This window comes from Solanum lycopersicum, chromosome 6 (assembly GCF_036512215.1).
Source record: "Solanum lycopersicum chromosome 6, SLM_r2.1".
Lineage (NCBI taxonomy): Eukaryota > Viridiplantae > Streptophyta > Magnoliopsida > Solanales > Solanaceae > Solanum > Solanum lycopersicum.
The window spans coordinates 8316069-8325338 of NC_090805.1; the positions used below are offsets into that span (position 1 = coordinate 8316069).

At 40.0% G+C, this 9270-nt stretch overlaps 1 pseudogene; it reads right to left on the reverse strand.

Annotated features, from left to right (window-relative positions):
• Positions 1-307: 307 nt before the first annotated feature.
• On the reverse strand, positions 308-3672 carry LOC138349024 (uncharacterized; annotated as a pseudogene).
• Positions 3673-9270: the final 5598 nt, after the last annotated feature.

Below are 9270 nucleotides of genomic sequence, written 5' to 3' on the forward strand. Positions count from 1 at the left end.
CCCTTAAAATGTGTAAGGAAATCCGATTCTGCCTGGGATTTGCGCAACCTGTGACGGGCCGTCGTGCCTGCGACGGTCCGTCCTGCAGGTCGTCGCAAAGTTCAGAGAATGGATTTTCACTGAAGTCTCCGTGATGGTCCGTCACGCCTGTGACGGTCCGTCCTGCCATTCCGTCACGAAGTTCAGAGAGTCGATTTTCCGTACCCAATTCAGATTTTCTAAGTGTTTTGAAATGAGCCCTGCGACGGTCCGTCGTGCCCTTGACGGTCCATCGTGGGGTCCGTCGCTTCTGCCAGTTTTTCCAAAATTGAAGTCTGTTGCTCAAAACGACTAAACGGGTCGTTACATTAGATACCAATTTACCCATCGTTCGTCCCCGAACGATCAAAATAAGGAAAACAAGGGCGAAAAGGAGTACCTGAATCTGTAAACAGATGTGGGTATTTTTCTCGCATATCCGCCTCCTTCTCCCAAGTGGCTTCTTCAACCGGTCGATTCTTCCATTGCACCTTGATGGACGCAATCTCTCTTGACCTCAACTTGCGAACTTCTCTATCTAAAATAGCAACAGGCATGGTATCTTTTCAACGGATAATGTAATTCCCATCCCCATGGTATCTTTTCAACATCAACACATGGAATACCGGGTGTACTCCGGACAGCCCTGGAGGCAAGGCTAACTCATAAGCCACCTCCCCTACTCGCTTAAGTACTTCAAATGGTCCAATATACCTTGGACTTAGTTTACCCCTTTTTCCAAACCGCATCACCCCTTTCATGGGCGAAACTTTCAACAAGACTTGTTCACCTTCCATGAACTCTAAGTCTCTAACCTTTCGATCTGCATATTCTTTTTGTCTACTTTGCGCCGCTAGAAGCTTTTCTTGAATAGACTTCACTTTTTCCATCGAATCCCTCAAAAGGTCAGTACCCCAAGGCCTAACCTCAAATGCATCAAACCAACCAATGGGAGACCTACATCTCCTACCATACAATGCTTCGAATGGAGCCATATCAATACTTGAGTAATAGCTATTATTGTATGAAAACTCCGCTAAGGCTAGGAAGTTATCCCAATGACCACCAAACTCTATCACACACGCACGAAGCATATCCTCCAACACTTGAATCGTCCTTTCAGACTGACCATCGGTCTGAGGATGGAACGCAGTACTAAGGTCCAACCTAGTACCCAATTCCGCATGCAATGTTTTCCAAAACTTAGAAGTAAACTGCGTACCTCTATCTGATATGATGGATAGTGGAACCCCATGCAATCGCACCACTTCCGAGATGTAAAGTTTGGCTAACTTTTCTGCATTGTAAGTCACCTTGACCGGAATGAAATGAGCAGATTTAGTTAACCTATCAACAATCACCCAAATGGAGTCATACTTACCCATTGTCTTCGGAAGACCAACCACAAAGTCCATTGCAATTCTTTCCCACTTCCATTCCGGAATGGGCATTCTCAGAAGTGTTCCTCCGGGCCTTTGGTGTTCATACTTTACTTGTTGACAGTTTGGACATTTGGCAATAAAATCCACAATGTCACGCTTCATTCTACTCCACCAAAAGTGTTGTTTTAGGTCACGATACATCTTGGTTGCACCCGGATGTATCGAATACCTTGAACTATGAGCCTCTGTCAGAATAGTGTTGATCAAATCATCGACGCGGGGTACACATACCCTTCCCTTGATTCTCAAAACACCTTCCTCATCGATTTGTGCTTCCTTAGCCTCCCCTCGCAATACTTTATCTTGAATTCTTCTTAGTTTCTCATCATCAAACTGTTTTTCCTTAATTTTGTCAAGAAAAGAAGATCTTGACTCCACACAAGCCAACAATCCTCCCTTCTCATTTACTTCTAATCTCATCAAGTCGTTAGCTAGAGTCTGAACCTCTCTAGCTAATGGGCGTCTAAAGGCTTGCAAGTGAGCTAGACTTCCCATGCTTCCCACTTTTCTACTTAAAGCATCCGCCACAACATTCGCCTTCCCCGGATGATACAAAATGGTGATGTCGTAGTCCTTCAGTAGTTCCATCCATCTTCTCTGTCTCAAGTTCAAATCTTTCTGCGTAAAGACATACTGAAGGCTACGATGATCCGTGTAGACCTCACACTTAACCCCATATAAATAGTGTCTCCATTGCTTTAATGCAAACACTACCGCAGCCAATTCCAAATCGTGGGTTGGATAGTTACGTTCATGCACTTTTAATTGCCTCGAAGCATAAGCAATCACACTCTTCTCTTGCATTAGTACTGCACCCAAACCCGAATAGGCAAGGTAAGGATAGGTGCGGTAGTCAACAAAGTTTTGAGCTTCTGAAAGCTTTCCTCACATTCGTCCGACCATACGAATGGAACATTCTGCTTAGTCAAGTTCGTCAATTGGGAAGCAATAGAAGAGAATCCCTTGACAAATCGGCGGTAGTAGCTAGCTAACCCAACAAAGCTCCTTATTTCTGACACATTAGTGGGTCTTACCCAATTCTTCACTGTTTCAATCTTAGAAGGATCCACCGTCACTCCTTCCTTAGAAACCACGTGCCCCAAGAAGGACACTGCATCTAGCCAAAACTCACACTTAGAGAACTTGGCATAAAGCTTTTTCTCCCTTAACATTTCCAATACCAATCTCAAATGCTCTTCATGTTCCTTCTTGCTCTTTGAGTATACCAATATATCATCAATAAATACGATCACGAAGAGGTTTAAATATGGCTTAAAAATCCCGTTCATCAAGCTCATGAACGTAGCAGGGGCATTCGTAAGACCAAAAGACATCACTACAAATTCGTAATGCCCATACCTCGTTCGAAAAGCAGTCTTTGGCACATCCGTTGCCCGTATTTTCAATTGATGATAACCGGATCTCAAGTCAATCTTAGAGAAGACACAAGCACCTTGTAACTGATCGAACAAGTCATCAATGCGAGGAAGAGGGTACTTGTTCTTAATAGTTACTTTATTCAGTTGTCTGTAGTCTATGCACATCCGAAAACTCCCATCCTTCTTCTTTACAAACAAAACTGGAGCACCCCAAGGAGATGTACTTGGTCTAATGAAGCCTTTGTTCAATAACTCTTGAAGTTGTGCTTTTAACTCTCTTAACTCCGCGGGAGCCATTCTATAAGGGGGTATAGAAATGGGGCGAGTACCGGGTTCAAGATCAATACAGAAGTCAATATCCCTATCCGGTGGAATACCAGGAAGATCTGCAGGGAACACATCCAAAAACTCACGAACTACTGAAACCGACTCAATCAAAGGTACTTGGGTAGTGTCATCCTTGAGATGTGCCAAGAAAGCTAAACACCCTTTACTAATCATTTTCTTAGCACGAAGGAAGGAGACGATGAGGACCGGATTGGAAGTGTAGTCACCCTCCCACACTAACGGGTCTGTCCCAGGCTTGGCTAACGTCACCGTTTTAGCATTACAATCCAAGATTGCAAATTGCGGAGAAAGCCAAGTCATACCCAGAATCACATCAAAATCATCCATTTCTAAGATAACCAAATCTACATAGGTGTTGCTCCCCACAAAGTTCACCAAACAAGACCTATACACCTTTTTAACTACCACAGACTCACCCACCGGAGTAGAAACACGAATAGGCATATCAAGTAATTCACAATGTAAATTTAGACCATTAGCAAATGAGGAAGATCCATAAGAAAACGTGGATCCAGGATCAAACAATACAGAAGCCATGCAATCACAAACCAGAAGATTACCTGTGATGACAGCATCAGATGCCTCCGCTTCAGACCGCCCAGGGAAAGCGTAACAATGGGCCCTATCGTTCGTCTGTCCATTGCCCCTACCATGTTGTGATGTAGTGGCTCCAGTTTGCCCATCACCTCGGCCGTTTTGGTGACCACTATGACCTCGACCACCACGCCCTCCAGAAAAACGGCCTCTATCATGACCACCTCTACCTCTAGCTATTGGGGGTCTGTAACTCTGTTTTCGGCAATTTCTCCTAATATGTCCAGTCTCCCCACATCCGTAACACTCTATGGAGTCAAGCATAGGTCTCTCGGAGAAGTGTTGACCGGTCTAAGGTGGTCCCCCAACTACAGTCTGTAGTGAAGACTGAATTGGTCGGACTGAGTAACTTCCCGAACCCTGTCCTCTAGTGTAAGAACCATTAAACTCACCTCCCTTTCGAAGCCTTTTTGATGTTGATGTTGTGGTGAAGTCATCTGGCCTCACTCCTTCCACTTCTATCACAAAGTCTACCACTTCTTGGAAGGATTTGGCCGTTGCCGCTACCTGTAAGGCCGAAATCCACAATTCTGACCTCAACCCCTTCACAAACCGGCGAATCCGCTCTTGAGGACTGAAACAGAGTTGAGTGGCATATCTGGATAGTGCACGGAACTTAGCCTCATAAGCATTAACCGACATCCTACCTTGCTCTAGGCTCAGGAACTCATCCCTTTTCCTATCCCTCAAAGTCCAGGGGATATACTTCTCCATAAACAAGCTAGAGAATGAGGCCCAAGTCATAGGTGGTGCCTCTATTGGTTGACACTCAATATGTGACCGCCACCACATTTTGGCATTCCCTTGAAACTGATAAGTCACAAACTCCACACCAAACCGTTCTACTATACCCATCTTGTGTAGTAGCTCGTGACAGTCAACCAGAAAATCATAAGCATCCTCCGATTCAGCACCCTTGAAGACTGGAGGTTTCAATTTCAGGAACTTACTGAAAAGTTCATGCTGATCATTTGTCATTATAGGCCCAGTAGTCAGACGTGGAAACGTGCCTATTTCCAATGGAACATCCATGCGGGGAGCCATAGTAGCCGCAAGTTGTACCTCCGGAGCCTGAGGTGCTGGTGCAGAGAACACCGGGGGTGTCTGGCCCTGATCAGATAACCCGCTAAGATAAGCCAGAACCTGATTGATCATCTCTGGGGTAGGTTGGGGTGGCATTTCCTCATTTTGCACTTGTTCAGTTTCCCCATCCTCCCCTTCTCTTATTACCTCCTCGGTCGGTGGAGGAGTCACTGCCCTCGTATCAGATGGGCTAGGTGCTCGTCCTCTTCCCTTAGAGGACGTCCTCCCACGACCTCTACCACGGCCCCTTGCCGCTGTTCTTCCTCGAGCTACAGCCCCAGTGGCTGGCTCAGACGCTTCTTGTCTTGCCGATGTTGGTGTTGGCGTAGTCGTTGCTCTAGTTCTAACCATCTGCGAAAGAGAGTGGAGATGGTCAGATACCAATTCGTATCGCCTAGATACCAATTGGACTCAAGTAGCAGCACGAAAGAAAGAATGAAAGAGTGAAATTTTCCTAAAGTCTTATAGCCTCTCAAGGAAAAGTAAAGGCGTCCCCCTACCGTTCCTTAAGACTCTACTAGACCTGTTCTTGTGTGATGAGACCAACGAACCTAAGGCTCTGATACCAAGTTTGTCACGACCCAAATCGGATCGTGACTGGCACCCACACTTACCCTCCTATGTGAGCGAACCAACCAATCTAAACCTTAACATTTCAATGTAATAACAACAGAAAGTAATGCGGAAGACTTAACTCATTAATAAAAACCAATTCAATAACTATCAATATTCAACATCTATTATTCCCAAAACCTGGAAGTCATCACCACAAGAACATCTACAGTCAAATGACTAAACTAAGAGTATTCTAACAGCTAAAAATACATAAGAAGCTAGTCCATGCCGGAAGTTCAAGGCATCAAGACTTGAAGAAGAAGATCCAGTCCAAGCTAGAAGCATTAGCTCACCCTGAGGATCCGATGTGACGAAGACTGGCTAGAGTTACTGTTGAGTCGAAGATGACGGCACGTTTGCTGCACTCCACAATTAAACAAGAAGAAAACAATAAAAGTAGGGGTCAGTACAAAGCACGGGTACTGAGTAGATATCATCGGCCAACTCAAAATAGAAAACAGTATATATCAAGTAATATCATAAAATCAACTATGATACTCAACATGTAGCAACAACAAGCACTATATCATTAACAATTACCGTCAAGTTCACACATGAGGACTCAAGCCCCAATACCATACTCATTTGGGAATCATGTTCGTTAGATTGAGTATATTAACATCTTTCAAGATTCATTATCTTTATTTCTCTTGTGTCGGTACGTGACACTCCGCTCCCTCATATTCATTATTCCTCTTGTGTCGGTACGTGACACTCCGATCCCTCATATTCATTATTCTTCTTGTGTCGGTACGTGACACTCTGATCCCCTAAATCTACGTGTCGGTTCGTGACACCCGATCCCCTAAATCTACGTGTCGGTTCGTGACACCTGATCCCCTAATTCTATGTGTCGGTTCGTGACACCCGATCCCCTAATTCTACGTGTCGGTTCGTGACACCCGATCCCCTAATTCTACGTGTCGGTTTGTGACACCCGATCCCCTAATTCTACGTGTCGGTTCGTGACACCCGATCCTCTAATTCTACGTGTCAGTTCGTGACACCCGATCCCCTACATGTGTCGGTACGTGACACTCCGATCCACTAATATCATTTTGTAAATCATCAAGCCTTCTCTATACCAAGGCATCCTCAATCCCATTACTTTAATTCATCAAGCCTTCTTCTATACCAAGGCATCATCATTAATAATGTATATTAAAGTTTCTTTTCAAGATTTGGGATTCAATATTTTCATCATGCTTATCTTATCACAATCACATAATCATATTCATGCAAACATACAATTAAGCATATAGTAGGGTTTACAATACTACCAATACATATCATTCTCTATTAAGAGTTTACTATGAAAGCATGAAAACCATAACCTACCTCCACCGAAGAATTGAAATCAAGCAAGTTAATCCTCAAAGCTTGGTGTTTTCCTCTTCTTCTCGATCGTTACTCTCTCTCCCTTCTTGTTCTTTCTATTTTCTTATTCAAACCCTCTTTCTTTTACCCTAATTAGTATATAATTAAGAATAAAAGATGGCAATAATACCCCACTAATTAACCTAGGGTTACCTCTTTTAACCCTCAAGAATTTGAGTTATTAATATAAACCCACGAAATCTATAATTAAGGAAATAATAGTCCAAAAACGTCCCTTAAAACGTGTAAGGAAATCCGATTCTGCCTGGGATTTGCGCAACCTGTGACGGGCCGTCGTGCCTGCGACGGTCCGTCCTGCAGGTCGTCGCAAAGTTCAGAGAATGGATTTTCACTGAAGTCTCCGTGACGGTCCGTCACGCCTGTGACGATCCGTCCTGCCATTCCGTCACGAAGTTCAGAGAGTTGATTTTCCGTACCCAATTTCAGATTTTTTAAGTGTTTTGAAACGAGACCCTGCGACGGTCCGTCGTGCCCTTGACGGTCCGTCGTGGGGTCCGTCGCTTCTGCCAGTTTTTCCAGAATTGAAGTCTGTTGCTCAAAACGACTAAATGGGTCGTTACAAGCACTTTTATTTTTTATTTGATACACTTCCATTAATAAGCACGATTAAAAAAATTGTCAAGTCTTTGTGCTAATTTTTGTGCATGTCTATTGATTTGTGATTGGTAAATTACATAGATTAAGTCGATCTATTTGCTTTTTTCTATAAATATGTACATATTTAATAGTAATTCCACATACGTACGTAGAGTAACTATATAGAGTAACATCGAAATACAAACTTAGACTTTGCAAATGTACAATATATTTCATGAATTTCTATTAACTTTTCCCATCAATGTGAAAATTGAAATAAACTAAAAATGAAATCGCAAATAAAAGAAATAAACTAACGAGGATTTCAAATACATTATGACGAAGTACTATAGTTATTGATATTGATGTTCAACTAGAACCGATTATTCATTTTTTAAAATAAAATGAAAAGTTTAATTTTGAATAAATTAATTATTGTACCGAATAATTTTAAAATTTACAAAAATAAATAAATAAAATGACAAAATCGTACTGAAAATATATTTAAAGATATCATAAAAAATTACACTATTTAATTATAATATAATATACATTTGAATAAATTGTGGGTGGTAAATTTCATGCATTTTTGTATGATTATAAATAATCATATAATTCATTATTTCTACAAAAGTTAAATTTAAAAGAAGTGAATGAAGTATAAAATAAAACAAAAATAAACGACAAAAGAGAGTTTGTCTGATGGTAGACACTCTTCACTTCCAACCTTAAAGTTGTCAGTTCGATTCTCCAAGATAGCATAATGTGCGAGCTCCTGGGCATGGTTGAAAAAAATTGAGATAGGAGAGATACATTATATATATATATATATATATATATATATATATATATATATATATATATATATATATATAATCATCATATACACATTTAAGAACAAAATAATTTTTTGTATATAAAATATAGTCATTAGTGATGAAATTAGATTTTGTTTAACTAAGAAATACATATAACATTAGAGACAATTGATTTCGTCACCGTTTGAAGTAAAATAATTAGTGACGATATAATTTTATCGGTAGTAATAACCTTTTTAGTGGATACATTATATATGCATGCATGCATACATACATACATACATACATACATACATACATACATACATACATATATATATATATATATATATATATATATTATCATCATATAATCATTTAGGAACAAAATAATTTTTTGTATATAAAATATAGTCATTAGTAATGAAATTAGATTTTGTTTAACTAAGAAATACATATAACTTTAGAGACAATTGATTTCGTCACTGATTGAAGTAAAATAATTAGTGACGATATAATTTTATCGGTAGTAATAACCTTTTTAGTGAATAAGCATACTATTAACTACAAAAAATATATTTTTTACAATAAAGAAATTTGTCACAAATATTTAAGCATTTGGAGACGATTTTTCTTTTTGTAGTTAATATAATACTTTTAGTGACGTAGCACTAAATCGTCTTTGGATACTTTTAGAGACACACATTTAGTGACGACTAAGTGACAAATTATTTTCGTCATACAAGATTTTTAGTGACGAAATATGATTTATTAATGACAAAATTATTTGTCCCTAATAATCAAATTTATTGTAATGCTGTGTTATACGTGTATTATTTCTATCAAATACTTCAAACTTTCTAAAATGACATGAATATTAGTACAACATATATTTGTAAGTGCTTCCAATTTGGAAGTGAAAAATACAATTTCCATGAAAATATATATTGCAAAAATATAAAATATTTGCAAAAGACTCTATAATGTTAGTCTTGAACAATATACATCAAGTAGAATATT